This window comes from Ixodes scapularis, unplaced genomic scaffold (genome assembly GCF_016920785.2).
Source record: "Ixodes scapularis isolate PalLabHiFi unplaced genomic scaffold, ASM1692078v2 PGA_scaffold3__209_contigs__length_174095766, whole genome shotgun sequence".
Taxonomy (NCBI): domain Eukaryota; kingdom Metazoa; phylum Arthropoda; class Arachnida; order Ixodida; family Ixodidae; genus Ixodes; species Ixodes scapularis.
The window spans coordinates 97,310,078-97,328,194 of NW_024609868.1; positions in this window are offsets into that span (position 1 = coordinate 97,310,078).

The window sequence follows — 18,117 nt, forward strand, 5'->3', positions numbered from 1 at the left end:
GCGCGCACTTTAAAATGCATAAAAAACAATTTGGCGGAAAAATGGCAGAGATGTCACCACTCAAGCAAAAGCGCGCGTGTGTGAAGGCACTCTATTCAAACGCGCGACAAAGAAAGCCCGTATAGTGACTGGAAAATCTGATACCTACAACAAGAAAACCGTGAAGCCGAAACCGAAACTTTTGTACACACAAAACCAGATTTTCGGTGTGAAATTAAACATTTGTGGAGTTTTCGCGAGACCACGCCCACTTCTTTGCTTACACAGAACATGGAAGAAGGCATCAAGAAGCATTTACCGCATTACTAATCCCCAGATGTAATATATGGTTTGAAAGCTAAGGAAACAGGCTACCAAAAAAAAAAAAAAAAGCAAAATTCAAAAACAGGATTTTTGACCAAACAAAGTCTCACCCACACATGCAGAGGAAAAAAACATTTTTTTAACAGCTTAGATGGAAAAAGGATGTCATAAAAGAATATTACAACGAAGAAAAAAAATTTAGAGCTGTATTTACGACGCTATACGAATTTGTAGTTGGCGCCCGCCGGCGCGGCGGAAAAGTGGCCCTTATTTATCACGTGACTGGCCCTTATTTATCACGTGGTGCTTGCGCACTTTCGGAAGTTTCGTATGACGTCTAAAAGTAACGTATTCATTTTTGTTTGAAGTATAACAAAAACTCAGATTAATAGGTAACTTTTAGAGCCCAAAGGAAACTCCTGAAAAAGCGCAAGCAGATGTGATAGACCCAACGACCAGTGCGCCGGTCAGACGACGGCGGCGGCGCTCCGAAGTAGACGAACTTGTGCGGCGGCGGCGACGGCGGCGTGAAGAAACGCCTTGAAGCGGCGTTCGCGCAACGCTTTATGGCGCGTTCACACTGGAAGCGGATCCGCGTTCGCGAAGCGGATCCGCGCGTTCTCAACCGCAAAGCGGCTAGGATCGAGCGGTTGGAGCGCGTTTTTGCCAACCGCTTCGGGACCGATTTCTCCCAACCGCTTTCACGAGCCGCAAAGCGGCAACCAATCACAACGCGACGCTGACGTGACGTCAGTGACTTTCGAAACAAGATGGCACCTGTCGCTGGTCAGGCGTCCAAGGCGCTGTAGTCCTAGCGCTGTAGTCTTAGCTTTCGACAAATCAACGGAGAAACTTGATGTTCACGTCCGTCACTTGAATCCGCCGCGAAACGAATTGACTCGGTAATTTTAACGGGCTTTGCACCGGTGATTTGGTTCGGGTAAGAGTTTGTTGATTATTCCAGGTGCCACAGCCCAAGCTCGCCTGCCTTGTTAATCTCTGCCTGTAGAACGTCGGAGCCTGCCCCTGATCGACGTGACTCGGCGCGAGTCACGTGGTACTCAGGGTTCCAGGAGGCGGCCCGCCCTATGGGAGAACACATGGAGATCGATACAACACGGCTGATTAAAAAATGAACGGCGAGTTCACACTTTTCAAAACTAGTCTGCCGTGAAGTTAGTAAAGCACTAAACACTTTATCAAAGATTTAATAATATAGGATGCGTGTGCAAATTTTGAGAAGGCAATTTCCAAGGCAATGGCGTTTGAAGCAGACGATTTTTGCTGGCAGCGGAGATGGGCTTTTCGGGTTGGCCGGAGCGGGTCACGTGAATGGTGTGACGTCGCCGTGTCGTCTGCTGCAAGATGCCGCTCAAGCAATTTAAAAAAAAAAAAAGTCAGGTCCTTGCGGGGCGCAAAACTTAGCGCAAATTATTCTAAAATGTTCCATTATTATGTCAAAAACAATTGCCACTCCGTACATCCCCACAATACTGAAAAAAAAGCGATTGTCTCACGTTCTCCATGCATTTCTGACCGCAGTTGGAACCTCCGAGCGTTCGCCGCTAGTCGCCGAGAGGCGGCGTTCTAGATTGCGCTACTCTGCTCCGAAGGAGCTATATAGTGCTCTAGCTACGACCATAGAGTTATTATAATGTACGCTAGAGGTTCAACTGGCGCTAGTGTCTATGCGACTTCCGTGACGCAAATTGAAGCAGACAGCAACCAGTCTACTTTTGCGGTGCTCCTGTGCATTCCTATGGGAAAACGCGCGTGCATTTTGTCTCGACGGAAAATAACATGGATAGTTTTTGTTATTTGGGTCGTACCGAATAGTATGTACCTTGATTAACATTGTAAAAGTGTAATTACTTTAGTTAGCGCATTTTTCTTCATTAGTGAGCGATGTTTAACTTCGCTACATTTCAATCCCAAACGTGTGTTCCGCAGCACGTATGTAAAAATAAGCGACGATTCAGAGCAAAATTACAATCGAAAGGAATATGGAGTGTGTTCAAGGCTCGCCAGCATTCCGGTGACGCTTATATATTGATAATATGCCAGTCCTGTCACTATATGAAAATGACCCCGTCGTGCGTATGAGCCAACGAGGTAGAGGGGCTTAGAGCGATAAACCGGGGTTCCGGTCTGCACTCGAAAGTGACCCCCCTAAGGCGGCTGCCATTGTACGCAAATTTGACCACACGTCACATGACCAAACCAAATACGTGACGTCACAGGAAAGATGGCAGCGCCCATGCAGCGGCTGGCCCCAGCTGGGCCGGAGCTTGTCGGATGCTTTGTTGGTTGTCGTTCGTCTCGGCGAGTTGATTTCAGACGCGGAAGCCGTCATATGAGGCCGGTCGAAAGCGAGTTCAGAGTTCAGCGTGGTGTTTGACGTAAGTATAACGTGAAAATACGGAGGAACGGTGTGCATTTCGCTGGTGACCGACCGGGATGTTGCCACGGAAGAGACAATCTGACCTACGTTGCTCGGACCTCGGATTGATTCGGATACCGCTAGGATAAAATTTAAGGCGACGTTTCTGTGCTCTCGTTGACCATCGGAATCTTCGAGGTTTGCAGTGAAGCGTGTGCAATATATTTGGATACACAGTTTAGCGACGGAAATTGCGTGAGTCGTGCTTGGCGGTGTGCAATCGTGGTGCAGCTTCGATCAAATGACCGAGGGCTCACTTCGGTTGTGCGGCGCACCGGAAGGCTGCCTTGAAGCTGGTAGTTCCCGTGCCGTGCTGAATGATCTTGCCTTCAAGCTGGTAGTTCCTGTGCCATGCTTTAGGTGATGCTGTGCTGCTTCCGAAATTGTTCCGGCGTAGACGTGCACTTTCACGGAGCATAGGTGTTGCAGTTGGTATTGATCCCGCTGGTCTGTCGCACGTTTCGTCAACACAAACGTTTCATCCACACTCGTTACGCGAATTGCAAGCTGTCCGGACATTTCGTCGAGCGTGCTACGTACCCAGCTCACGCCGCTTAGTGGTAACAGTCTGCAGTGGCTCATTACCAGAAAAGTGGTCCCACATCCATTTCCGTTCAGTTCGTCCACGGCAGTCGCCAAACCCCGAAGGAGAGGATTTATTCGGACAGAATGCCACTAAAGCAATGCAGCTTCTTCAGTGGTCAGGATAGATTCTCTTCTGCGAGTTTTGTTATACTGTCACGGATCCTTGTTCCAGTCCTATCTTCTATCAATATTCACTATTCTGGGACACTGCAGGGTCATGCTCAGCTGTAATCGTATGTTCTGGTGGAGGTGCTGGGCACTTTACCCATAGCCCTTCACTCTGTGTGAACCCGGCGGCTCTTTAGCCGAGTTACCCGATAATGGGACACGGCTGGCGGACTATCCTGCGTCTTATACCCCCGTCGAGCCGTAAGCAAAGTCCTGACCCGAGCCTGGCAGAACAACCGCAAGACGACCGAGTACCACAAGGAGTAACCTCGGAAATACACCACGAAGCACTTGAAATCCGAGCCAGTTGCTGCTACCAGGAAAAACCACCGGAATTCGGTCTCCTGTCAGAAAATCCGAAGCTGACTAAGCCAACAATGACAAACCTGTAGCAGCAAACCGTGTCCCCTCCCACCATTGTTTGCATGCCCGTCGCAAATCACACTCCGACGCTTTTTCACGCAAGCTGTATGAAGACGTCAAGGACTGGATTGAACAATATGACAGTGTCGCCCGCCACATTGGGTGGACAGACAACCAGCTCCTGCAGAACCTGTACTCCTCGTGGAAGAAACTGCCGGCGCTGGTCTGGGAACCATGGATCCTCCTTAACGTCATGGAAAGTTTGCAAGATCGAGCTGAAGCGCGCATTCGTCAGCCAACATCAACGAGAGAGAGCCGCATTCTTGATTCTGTCCAGGACACTGCCCCCCACGAGAGCGCCACCACACTCGTGGAGGATGTTTTGCGCTTGATCGAGCGCCCACGCCCACCTTGATGCTACAGAAGACAAGAATCCCATGCCCCTCACGTGAGGGACAACACCTTCGGCAGCCTTGTCCGCAACCCCCCAACAACAGTGGAAGTGTTCATATCACCGAGGCTTCCAACATGGAATGTGCACTGCATGCCCGAGCCTGCCACTATGAACAACTTCCCGGCGTCTCGACACTCAAGTTCTCCAGCTACTACTTCGACGCCAGCCTCCCAGACATCCACGACATCATCCACGACGTTGTCTGGGAGGAGATCAGGAAGCTACTTCCTGCCATCAGTTGCCCGGCTTTTATTTTGATTGCCGAGATTGTTTCGGAGCAAGTTTGACAGGTATTTCAACCGAGACTTCTGCGAGCGAAACGGCATCTGACAAACCAAGGGCAACTTACGCCACAATGGCACGACGACCGCCACCGGCTGCCCCTTAGTATTCAATGCCAATTCAATGAGACACTCTAACGCCGAAGCATTCCCGACATCGTGTGTAGGACTGTGCTCAACAAAGTACACCGAGGAAAACGTAGGTGATGCGAATGTGCGACCGAAAACCACTTTGCTACCACTGCATGAAGCCGACCATGTCTACCAAAGCAGCCCGTACCAATGAATTGGTCTGCGAGGGTTCGTGCCAAACGACCCTCGATTACGTCTCGAGGAGCGACCACGGGAGATTAAGGATTACCTTCGGCGACCTTTGTCCCTGATGCCGAAGGTGCTGAATCGAAGATTCTGAATCCCTGATTACCCGTAAGCTCCTCATGTCCATCACATCAACAAGAGGTAAGCACGACAAAGCAGGTTAACGGCGATGCAGTGACAGTGGATTTGGTGTCGGTTGTCGTCCAAGGACAATACCTAAAAATTTGCTGACACCAATTTTCTGTGTCCACTCCACGAAGCACACAATTTCCAACTTTGAGGGAGGATGCCCCTGAGTGACTTGAAGGAATAGAATGGTTGGTTGCTCTCAAAAGTGAACTGCAAGCATTACCAGACTTGGATAGCAAACAAAAATTGTTGCCAGCTATCAAGTCAACGGTACAGCAAAAGGCGCAGCCACGTAAGCAATACATGCCCGAGCTTGCTGCATTGATGCCAAAAACTACCAGGAAATATTTCGGATTAGAGGCCAGCCCTGCAGCTTCAGTGCATCAGACGTCAGTGGCCGCACATGACGTATGATTACAAGACATCAGTCGGTCAAAGTTGCCACTCGACCAAACTGAACACCGACGTGCCAGGAGCGTCATCCGACAAGGTCCACACGTACTACGACTGAACGCCTGACACGAGACTGTCGCAGAAAGAACTCGTTATGGAACCATTTCCTAAGAATCAATAATTATGTAATCAAGTGGAAATAAACATATTTGATACACTAACCAGATAAGCATATTTCCGCTTGCCTTCATGCCTTGAGAGTCTACGCACCGAGAATTATGTCCACTGCACGCTCTGGACCTTACGAGGACACTCGCATCTCTGACCCTTCAATATTAATTAAGGGGTCATACCAGACTGGCAGACTTCTTGCAAGGGGCTGCACTCCTTTCCTGAACATGTGGTGCATCCGAAAATCAACTCCAGTGATGTGAAAATGTTATTTATTAATTTATTCCTTCCAGGGGCCTTCGTAGGCATTGCAAAGAGGATACTTAAAGCTACACACATGATAATAGCATTAAAGCACACTGCTGTAACTTGTTAATTGGAAAAACAAACACACCTCTGAGCATATAGTTTAATAGTATGTGTTGATGCATCGTTATATAGCATGACACTTCCTATATGTATGACACAATAGACCCTTTGCAGAACCTTATCAAGCAACAGAACTGTCACCATTTTTTTCAGCGTAAAGCACACGAATGGGCCCCAGTTCACGTCGAACGCTAATGCAGCATTCCAGTCCAATAGGTGCTGAGCCGAACTCACAGGGATGGCGAACATAACATTCTTGTCGAACAAACGCCCAAAGTATGAAAGCCTGGGGTAATTACAGTAGTAGCTACTGTAATTTGTTTCATCAGAATTTGGCAGACGGCAAAGGCTACGGTCTCGGTGAGTCAATACACACATTGGAGAGAGGCACATGACAACATATCACCAGAGTGCTCGTCTGCACAGATTTGTCGCACACCTTCGCTCCGTCTCTCTGATTGGCTCAAGGGGGCTGTGGCGGTTGGCCTTTTCCAAGTTACGGTGATGCGAAGTATAGACAGCCCACACTTTTAAAAAGAGTGTATTGAAGAGACCAAAAGGAATTGTAGTCAACATTTTTCAACAAGACTGCTCTCCAGGCAAGGGATGAACACAAATATGAATCATCTTATCCAGGTAATTAGAACAATTAAATAATTGACCGTCTAATACAATGCACTCTTGATGGAAAAGAGTATAGCTGCAATAAATCCTACAAAACAGAAAAAATGCAGAGTTAATCTATGCATGCACCAAAACAGTTTTTCTTATAGCAAGTCGAATAGCTTTGAAGCAGGTGCCTGCAACGATTTATTCTTCCCCATACTCAATAAAACGCCATACTCGTAGCTGAAAATAAGGGTGCACTTCGCACTCACACACACACACAAAAAAAAGGAAGAAAAGCGATCGAATGTAGAATCGTGGATTAGCACAAAAGGTTAAAATCGCAGGAGCTTCCTCGCTAAAAGTTGCCATGGTTGTTCGGTGACGGAGGGCTGAAACAACTTCCCTTAGGCCCCAACGCGACGCATACATTTCGCGTAGATTCTCAGATATTTCAACGTTCAAACAAAGCTAAGAGAATGCGAAAATTTTATGTTAAAAGCACTCAAAGTTCTATCGGTCCTCGGACACACCCCGGAATCCGAGCACCGGTACGGCGATGCAGAGCTGATGCTGTCTCACAGGCGTTAATATCCAGATGATCCAGAGCGATCTTACGCAAAAACGGTATAAAGTCTCATCCCTTCATATTTTCACATTATACCTGCGTCAGCGAGCACGAAGAAGCCCGAAGTCGTCGGAAAGCAGCTGCACATCACGGCTACCGCGCACCGAACAAACTCGCATCCGCCAGCTCTGGGCGCTGCCATCTTACCTGTGACGTCACGGCTCTTGGGAGGTCACGTGACGAGTGGTCACATTTAGACCTGTGCGCCGCCGCGCCGCGCCGCCGCCGCCGCCTGTTTTGCTCTCGCCGCCCTGCGCCGCCGCCGGAATCCCCAGAGCCAGCACGCCGCCGCCGCCGCCGCACAATAAATTCGGCGCGCCGCCGGCGCCGCCATTTTTTTTTTTTTTTTTTTTTTGAGGGGGGGGGGGTGGTATTGGTGGTTTTTTTTCTGCTGTGTCTGTATGCTTTTTTCCCTTTCATTTTTACTCCTGTAAATATATCAATAAATGTAGAAGTTCCATAGAAAACGGAGACACGGAACGATAAAAAAACGGACAAAACAACAAGTTTCAAACACAGTTTGTAGTTTATTTGAACAACGAACGTTGTTACATATACCTCGAGACCCTCACCACCAAAAAAGAAACACCTCCTCTTCACTAGGTCACCGAGAGACGTACATTCAGACAGAACCCATATGATGCATGATTCAGATATATCTAAATAATTCACACCAATCGGCCACCCTGATGACCTCGCTTGAGGGCTGACCAGCCACATGCGATAACAGGCAACTCCAGCTCCACCACAACCCTTACAATTCTTAGAAAACCCATAAAACAAGACCTTATAGAGACACAAAAAAACGCATCATATCACTGTCCAGTGCCAAGGACGGTGTGCTTACACAATTACCAGAGGTCAAAATACGCATGGTCTCCCTCAGAACTCTCCTACCACTGCTGATTGTTGGGCGAGTTGGTATTGTGCGTGAGAAAACATGATTGCGCTTTAAGACATAGACAGAGGAAGAACACCACAGAGCGCTTACTTTAAACTGATTTAATCCAAGAGCATCAGCGTAGATACACACTGCGTCACTGCACCACATCTCAACCAATCCGTGGCCCCGCCGCGGACCGCAAATACACTATCTCTTTTTCTGCAAAGTCAATTGAAACCACGCATGACTGCATGTGAAAACCATTATTTGCTTCTTCCACTGTTCTCGCTAGGCACAAAGATAAGACTTTTAGAGAGATAATTGAGGCGGACGCCATCACCGGCACGTGCTGTGCACGTGTTTTTTTCTGGCACCCCTGAGGACCACCCGAAAAGGAGGTTAACCTTTCTAATTTGTGCTGAGCTTTGAAAACTAAATTTGCACAGATCCTCTTTGCCACTGATATAAAGTTTTGAGAGATTCCAAGGTAGTTGGACACACACAAAAACATTCTTTACAACCGGCTTTTTTCCCCACAGGAGCCGGATTAAACGTACGTTCCTCCTTACACCTTGAGCAACTGTGACAATCCCATCCTGGTGTAATTGTTAAAACGGTTGTGAACGAAAATTGAGTTTGGCAAAAGGTCTTGACGGTTTTTATCCAGAAATGCCTGACAGAAGTGGAGCAAGAGTCCATTGTCACTCAAAAGCTCTGAGCAATTCATTGAAATATTGAATCCGCATCATGGAAGAAGGTGCGATGTGACAATTGTAGACATCAAGGACTACTTTATGGATAAGTCGGAGCTCTTAATAAGGGTCAGGAGGTGGTGTGATGATAATCTAGTAAAGTTGCAGTCTGCCACAGGGATTGATGTAGATAGTTTTATCAGCATTCTGGAGTTTCATTTAGAGTCCACTGCCGTAGACTTTGATGGTTCTCTTTTTATTCAAAAACAGGGTGTGTGTATCCGGTCGTAAATTGCTCCAGTGTTGTTCGAGATTTTTTTTTTTTTTTAAACGAGATTTATGTTTACGTTGACATGGTTGTGCGGTCCTTGTCGATTGGACCGCACAGCCCTGCCATCGCAACAGTCGAATTAAGTATTTATAGACCTACTGTTGCACACGGAAAAGGGCCTGTGCTGGAGGTACGGCAAGGAATCAGCCAAGCCTCTGTTGGCAGCTGACAGCTGTCACTTGAAAATAGTTACGAATGGTGTAATTGCGTCTGCGATAGATTACGCCTATAAACAATCCCGTATGTTTTGGGTTGGTGAGGCAGCTGAGTTGCAAAAGATGCGTCGTTTGGAAGCGGGCCATCACCACGATGTAATTGTTAGAGCTGTGCTCAAGGTGCTGAAGGTTTAGTCCGGCTCCCGTTGAAAAGGCGGTTGTGAAGAATGCTGTGTGTGTGCCTTACTACCATGCAATCTTTTATAACTTTATGTCAGTGGCAAAGAGGTTTGGTGTAAATTTAGGTTTCAAAACTCAGCACAAATTATAAAGGTTAGCCCCTTCCTGGGGCTCCTCAGGGGTGTCAGAAAAAAACATAAAAACCCAGATGTAACTTGTCACGTAGGAGTGGTGTACGGGACCCTCTCATTTCGTCGAAACTCGTTTCGTGGAATTGCGTATCCCAGACAACTTTTCATGGGCACACGTTTCACGGACACGCGTTTTTGTCGACACGATCGTTTCATCAACACTCGTTAAGCGAATTGCACGCTGTAGGGACATCTCGTCACGCGTGCATCATATTAGTAAGGGTTCTGATGGAGTTGCCTGTTATCGTATGTGGCTGGTCAGTCATCGAGCGGGGTCATCTGGGCGGCAGATTGGTGTGACTATGAATCATTTGGATCTGTCTGAGTGTCCGGCTTTCAGTGAACTACACTCTAAAAAAAGGGTGTATTCTCACACCCTTTGTCCCATATAAGACACCCCAAAACTTCAGACGTCGATCTGACAGTACTAACTTTCACAAGAGGCTTAAAAGCCGTGTGGTACAACTTATTAAAATAGCTAATGTACGTTTTACTGACTACAAAAAAAAAATAATAATAATCGGGGTTTTCTTGGCCCTACTGCAAAACCTAAGTGTTTTCTTTCTGTGGTCTTTGATACGTACTTCAGCTATTTAATATGCATCGCTCCATTATCAAGCCCCTCGTAAAATGTATGGCCGTCTGTGCGCTCTGCGTCGAAGATACCCTTTATTTAAAGAGTTATTTTTTGATGGTGAGGGTTTTGACTCTTGACGTATATATAAGAGCGTTCGTTGTTCAAGTAAACTATACCCGTTGTTTTCAAGAAACAAAAAAGAGAAAGTTTTGAGCATTTTTTTATTTATTTATTTATTAAAGTACCCTCAGGGCCCAAAGGCATTACAGAGGGGGAAAGCACATACATGAAACAAAGATGTTCGTATACGCGACGCAAAGTCTTACGAGATTTGGTTGTCGGAGAAAAAAGTGATAATTTTGGCGCTGGAACGTGCATGCACGTCTTGATAATATATATATATATATATTAGAGTCCAGCATCATATATCTTAATTCTCCACATAAAGGTGGAAATTAGTAATGGTTCGTGAGGATTCAGACTCTTTTTACTAAAGTTCTTGACGTGAAAACGGGTATAAAAGTTGTGTTTGAGACTTGTCTTGTCCGTTATTTTTATCGTTCCGTGTCTCCCGTTACTATGGAAGTTCTTCACCAGCTCGCCTGTGTTTTTAAAGTGTTATAACGAATTAAACGGAATGAACGGTTTTGTAGACTGCAAAACGATTTAATGAAAACTTTGTGAAATAATTTGATGCAAGCCGGGCTATATTCGCGTCCGTTTTTAGGCTTCTTTCAAACGTATTTTATTTTGATCCACACGCCTGGCTTGTTCCTGACACATCGTGTTTCTAGGGGTCCTCCTTTCTCGTTTTCACGCGGAGATCCAGCATCGGGGGTCGAAGTCGAGCCCCCATCCGGTCGAGTCGGGGAGGCTCTCCTTACGGGTCTTTGCCGCCAGCGTATTTGCTTACACTCCCGAGCTCAAAATCCTTGCGCCCTCGCACATTTTGTTAATGTTGTCATGATCCTCTCGTTATGCGTCTAGCCATCGTGGAGGGTGGCGTCGGCGTGACGCGCTTGTAATCGGAGGATCTGCCGCGGTGCAAGGCGAGTTGGTTGAAATCGACGTCAATCACTGCAGGTTGTTCGTGGAAAAAAAAAAAAAAAAAAAAAAAAGGGGCTATCGTGCGGGAGCTTGGCGGCAATCCGGTGTGCCTTGCGGGGTAAACCCGGAAATGGTGTAGGTTTGATTGTTCACGTTGGTGATGACTTAAGTGACAACGTACGGTCCGTGGAAAAGCAGGCCAAGTTTTGAGGTAGGAAGGCCGTTCGTGTACCATACCCTGTGCCTGACGCTGTGTGGAGCTGGTCGATGTTTTGCATCGTAGGAGGAACGCTTCATGCCGTGAAGGTAAGCGAGGTTCGCGTTTGCAGCGTTGCAGTTCGCGCGGACGTCGCCGACCTCGTCGGGAAGCGGGGAAAATTCCATTGGTCAGCGTGGGACAAAGTTGAACAGGAGTTCGAACGGTGATGTCTGGAGTCCGGCGTACGGCTGCTGGTTCACTTGAAAGCTGGTTGCCTGGAGGTAATCGCTCCAATGGTTGATGTCGCCGTTGACGTTCTTTCGCGCAGACATGGAAGGATTTTTCCGATGGCGCGTTCGACAAAGCCGTTAGCTTCGGGAGCGTAAAGTACTGTCAGGGATGCTCTGAATGTGCCTGTCGGCGAAGTACCGCGAAGCCGAACGAGAGGTTAGGACCCTGTCGTTGTCGGTGATGACGGCTTGCGGCGTACCGCGTGCTCGATCGACTTGTTAGGCACGGGGCGCGCGACAAGCGCGTGGTGAGGTGGGACGCGGTGATAAAATACCTGTTGTCGTCGGTCCTTGTCTTGCGGAGGATCTTGGGCCGCGGCTGCCAGCCGGCGACATATTCTCTTACAAACGAGGGTAAATAAGATGCCGAAGTACCTGATTCTTCTAACGGATGTACTCTTCACAGCGAAGGCAATATCCAGAAAGCGAAGGCTCTCCAGAAAAAAATAAAATAAAAGTGTGTTCCTTTTTATGGTATTTGCATCTTGTTTTCAAAATTCAAACGACTCTTTTCTCTCTCCCCCTCACTCTCTAATTTACATCCCCCCCTCCCTTCCCTCTTCCGCGCCACGCCGCCGCCGATCCGTTGATCCCCGCGCCGTCAACACGCCGCCGCCGGAGGTACAAACACCGGCGCGCCGCCGCCGGCGATTTCTGACCGGCGCACAGGTCTAGTCACATTTGCGTAAAATATGGCGGCAACCGGGGGGGTGCCACTTCCGAACTTCCGGTTTATCACTCTAAGCCCCTCTACCTCGTTGGTATGAGCGTATAAAAACATTCAAACCGTAGAGAATAAAGTCCGTGGGCTATGAAAGGTGTCTCTTCGTATTGTTTACTCTGCCGGGCAGCTTTTATCTGGCACTTGTGCTCAAAGATTTCGAGCGTGCGGGTGATATTTTGAACGTAAAACGAATATCATTTTCGCTCAGAGCAGAAAGAATAAAGCGGTACTTACTTATTTAAAATCGGAATAGATTACGTTGCCTTCAATTTATTTTGACATGCACGGGTAGTTACTGATCCAGTGTTACTGCGTAGTTCTTGCCGTCTCCCTTAATTTTCAGATGCTCTTCGTTCGTCTGGCATGCTGAAAAGCGCCGACGTCGTGTTCGCGCTAACAGTGTCCGACAGTGCATATAAATACACGTACGAAGCCGTTTTAGCACAGTTTTTAATGCGATGAATTTGAAAGAAAAACGCCGTAACCGACCGATTTTTTCATCGGCCTGACTGAGAAATGTTCTAAGCTACCTAGTACGTACGAATTATACGAATTAGTTGGGATATTTGCTCTTGCGATCGAGCGCAGGGAGAAAATGCACTCACTTTTTCCCATAGGAATACATTACCGGAAGTCAATTTTGGACTGGTTGCTGTCTGCTTCAATTTGCGTCAGCACACTAGCGCCACTTGAACCTCTAGCGTATATTATAATAACTCTATGGCTACGACAGGGGCCCTAACAAGTGGAGGGGGGGGGGGGGGGGGTAAAGATGGGTGAGGAGGAGTGGCAAATCCCGCGCGCCGACATCCTGGGTCCCGAATGGAAGATCGCGAAAGAGAGCGACAGAACACGAGAGAAAGAAACCAACGTTGCCAGCTGAAGGACGACAGTCGCAATGGTAATCGCGAATACTGAAAACTCCCAGCATAATTTAACGTTGTAAACTAAATTCTGAGCTATTCTAACGCTTATAAAAAGCAGTATACTCATTACGCTGCATTAACTTCCCTTCTGTCGAAATCTCGAAAATCTGGTAGTTGCGCGGTTTCGTATTTCCGGGCTCGTCGCGCGCGCGCCCGGAAATGCGAAACTAAACCAGATAACCGAAGCCGTTTATCTGGTTTAGTTTAGTGTTGACGGGAGGCCGTAGACCTGCGCGCTATGCAAAAAGAAAGCTTCGAAAGCAACGCGAATATCCTTCCACCCAGGGGGGTAAAGGTGGGTGAGGAGGAGTGGCAAATCCCGTGCGCCGACATCCTGGGTCCCGAGTGAACGAACGCAAAAGAGAGCGACAGAACACGAGAGAAAGAAAGCAACGTTGCCATGGTAAACGCAAAGAGTGAAAACTCTCAGCAATATAAACAGTGATAATTTAACGTTGTAAACTAAATTATGAGCTATTCTAACGCTTATAAAAAGCAATAAACTCATTACGCTGCATTAACTTCCCTTCTGTCGAAATCTCGGAAATCTGGTGGTTGCGCAGTATCGTATTCCTCAAACGCGCCCAGCCGCGCCCCACCCCCCACCGGCGAAGCCGGGTATATGGTTTAGTTTAGCGTTAACGCGAGGCCGTACATCTGCGCGCTTTTCAAAAAGAAAGCTTCGAAAGGAACGTGAATATCTTTCCACCGGTAAGTTCGTGAATTGTTGAAGTTCACGAAACTGCTCTGATGATGTAACCGTGTTTGGGACCCAGAGTGTCTGCCTGCATGATCCGCCGCTTGCGGCAGCCAGAATGTATGGGAAAATGGCGGACCTTTTCCTCTAGAGTTAGTATGTATGATCTCTATGCTTCCACCGGTAAGTTCGTGGATTGTTGAAGTTCATGAAACTGCTCTGATGATATATTTGTGAAATCAAAGGCAGTTGGTAACCATGTGGGACCCCGAGGGTCTGCCTGCCTACTGCGCCGCTTGCGGCAGCCAGAATGCATGGGAAAGTGGCGGACCTTTTCCTCTAGAGTTAGTATCAGAGCCAGTTTGGTCAATGGGAGGCGCGGGCAGAGCCAGGGCGTGCGGCAGACTCGGAAAGAGGGCTTGGCATGCTCTCCTGACCAACCAGAAGCCGAAAAGAATCCCCTAGCGGTGGTAGTCAGAAACAGTTCTGATCAAAGGTCTATGTTCGTATATGGTTTTAAAAAGCGCGTAAGAGTGAAGTGTAGTAACTCTTCCTGGTTGAAAATAGGGTGCACGTGTTATTTTGATCATGATCATACAGAAAGATGTAAGAAACGAATGCGCCGCTCAACTCTGTTTTGCGCGTACAGAGTGTGACCGCTCAGACAGCAGATTCCCGGCCCTCGGCGCTTGGCGTACGGATTATGTCGATCGTTCCGCTAGTCGCACCCTTCCACTATCATTTTGAATAAGCGTGATTGAAACATCACGTGTACCATATTTTCAGCCATCGAGAGTTACTCTAATGCAGTTATCAGGTTTGTTTCTCGCGACCACCGCCAGGGTATTATTTCCGGCTTCTGGTTGGTCACATTCAAATTTCTCAAGAAGCCCTGGAACACGCCCAGCCCGCTTTCGGCCAATGGCACCTCCTCATTTGTCTCCTATACTTCCCAACGAATGGCCGAACTCTCTACATATACGGGTCTGGTTAGTATGTATGATCTCTATGCTAACAAGCATCCCCTCCTCCTCGCTTAGCCTTTTTGGGCGAGCCTAAGATCTGTGCCTGAACGGTGTGTCTGAAATTATCTCGGCATACTCAGTCAGTGGAATGCAAGCGCGTGGCCGAGTTTTACCTCGCGTACTTAGGCGTATTGAGAAAAACAGTAACTGAAAAAAAAATATATATATATATATTTCGTCTATGGACATACGAAACAAACAAACTTCCTGATCAACAACACTAATGTAAAGGCGCGAGCTCGATGTATGCTAACTTATTGGCTGCTACAGCTTGTTGATTCGTACACAAGTAAGATTCCCGAGCTTCGCAGCGTCGAGATTCCCAGCACTCCATGGCTCGTCCACATACCTCGAAACGCTAACAGAAAGGCTCAGGTACAAAAATACAACAAGCATGCGTTAAGACAAGCTATACGTCTCGGACTTGTGCTAAAGCTTCGAGGTCTGGCCATTTGGGTTAGTTAGAAACCAAAAATGACGCCCTCTGGACCAAACAAACATGAGAAAACGGCCGTTTATAGTCCACGCTCTGTGTATAATCTTTTGCCGACGTGTCGATCGAAACCGAAACCATTCCACTTTCCTCCCTCGCCAACTAGTTCCCAGAGTGCAATGCGCGCCGTGTTGCATGGAGGGATTTATAAAAAAGTCTACTAAAAAAAAAAAAAAAAAATTGAGGCGACATTTAATTTTGCGCAAATTATTGTAAAATTTTCCTTTATTATCTCAACAACTATTGTTATTCTGCACATTCTCAAAATATTGAAGACAATTTTCTCACGTTCACCCGTGCATTTGTGACAGGAGTTGGAATCTCCGGGCGTTCGCTGCTTGTTGCCGAGATGGTGTTCAAAAGTGAACGAGCTATATAGTGCTCTAGATCCGACACACGTCACTACACTTAACTGCCAGCCACTCTGCTATATCGCTCTTTCACATTGAAAGTTTTACCTGACAAGGAAACCTCAGCTATTCATTAACTTTATCAAAATGTTACACTACCGTAACCTTTGGGTACTCGTTAGCTTTAGCAGATTGTTCCGATACCCCAGATACGACGCATGAGCAAAGGCGGTGGCGATATATTGCGTGTTATTTTCGTAGTTATCAGGACCTAATCAAATTCTATACTAAAGAGCAACTACGCTTTATTTTTGGTTTTGAAAAAAACAATGCGGTCCACTTCAGTATCACCTAGGAAGACCCCACGTCAAATATTACGACGCAGTTCTGTCTAAATGTTTCTTAAAACGGTTCGGCAAACTATGCAACTTGCCAAGTTGCTGAAACCGGCTGACTCAAACGGGCAAATTCAGGCGCAACCAACAGGGCAGTCAAGGCTACGGCATGGGCTTAGCCAACATTGAGCTAAACGTCATCACCATTGCCCCCTTTTGCTTGTTTTTACTTCTCGGTGCGAGCGTAGCGGATCACGTCAGCAACGTTCCCTCTCGGAAACGCCTGGGACGCTGCAACGACAGCGACACTCGTGTTCGCTTGAGCTTTTCGCCAGCATTTTTACGACCAACCGCCAGGATCGCGACATCCGACAGCATGACACTTCGGCGTCTGACTGCGACGTTATTTGTTGCCACTTCGGGACCACTTTTCATGTATGGGCGAGATAGGACGCGGACGCTAAACACACCAGTCGGAGATGCGCTCTAGGCACCATACTGGCGCACGCCCGCCCCAATAATGCCCGTCGTTGCGTAGAGGATCATGCGACATCTCGTACCACGTGATGGCCATGTACAGTGCTAATCACACTTATCTATAACGCGCGAGATTGCGGCTTTCTCCGGAGAGCGCTAGACTGGTGGCATTCGTCACGTGGCGCAACATGGAACGGCCCGCTCGAGGGGTGTCCTGCCCGCTCTATCAGCTGGCGGCGCACGCCGAAGGCTGCTCGCACATTTTACAAACATCATTGCCCGAACAATAAACAAACTAAAGCATGAAAGCGTATCGACGATGTGCTCATCAACAAACAAAAATATATCATAAAGCACTTTACTTTTATCGCTTATCAAGCTGATAGAGTGGGCAGGACACCCCTCGAGCGGGCCGTTCCATGTTGCGCCACGTGACTAGCTTAGCTTCTAAGCTTCTGCGAATTCCACCAGTCTAACGCTCCCCGGAGAAAGCTGCACGTGATTAGCACTGTACTTGGCGGCCCGAGGACAATGTTGCTGAACGGAACCGAAGTTTTGGTTTCGATATCCGCTTGTGTTTAAAATTATTAAAAATATATATGTCCAACTTTTTGCAAAGCAAGCGGCGTGGTGTCTTTTAACAGGGCTTTTTAATACAAAATCAGTCATTATTATCAAAATCACTCATCGTCAGCCTCTGTCATCTATACGTCGTCCTCCTCCCCTCGTACACCTCATAATCACTAAACGTGGCACCGCGGGCCTCCATGGTACGGACTGTCGCCTTTCCGCGGCGCCATGGCTCTCCTATGCCAATAAAGATTATTATTATTATTATCCTGAAATCTTCGGAATTGAGCGAAGTTGCCCTTTATGCCAATATTCAGTAAATTTTCTACCCTAAAGGGTGTTGAACCCTCTCAAATGCAGCAAGGCGAGCTGAAGCTTTTTGAACATGCAGAGAAACCAGAGATCAAAGGCGAAAGCAAATCACAGAGTAAAGTTTGTGTTTTTTGTGGCATATTCTACCTCTATATCCTTCCATTACACGTTCATATATCAAATCAGGCTGTCATGCAACTATCAACCTCAAGTTAACTGACGAAGTCTCAAACATTCGCTACACTAGGGGGCAATCATTGGGTGGCAGAATAAAACATGGTAATAAAACCCGAGACTCAGGAATACAAAAGGGGACGAACACAACTTCTTCTGTGTTCCCGAGTCTCGGGTTTTATTACCATGAATCATTACCAGCTCGCTTGTTTTTTAAGTATTATTGCAGGATAAAACAGCCTGTCATCAATGCAGTAATGTACGCAGAGTTGAATGACAGA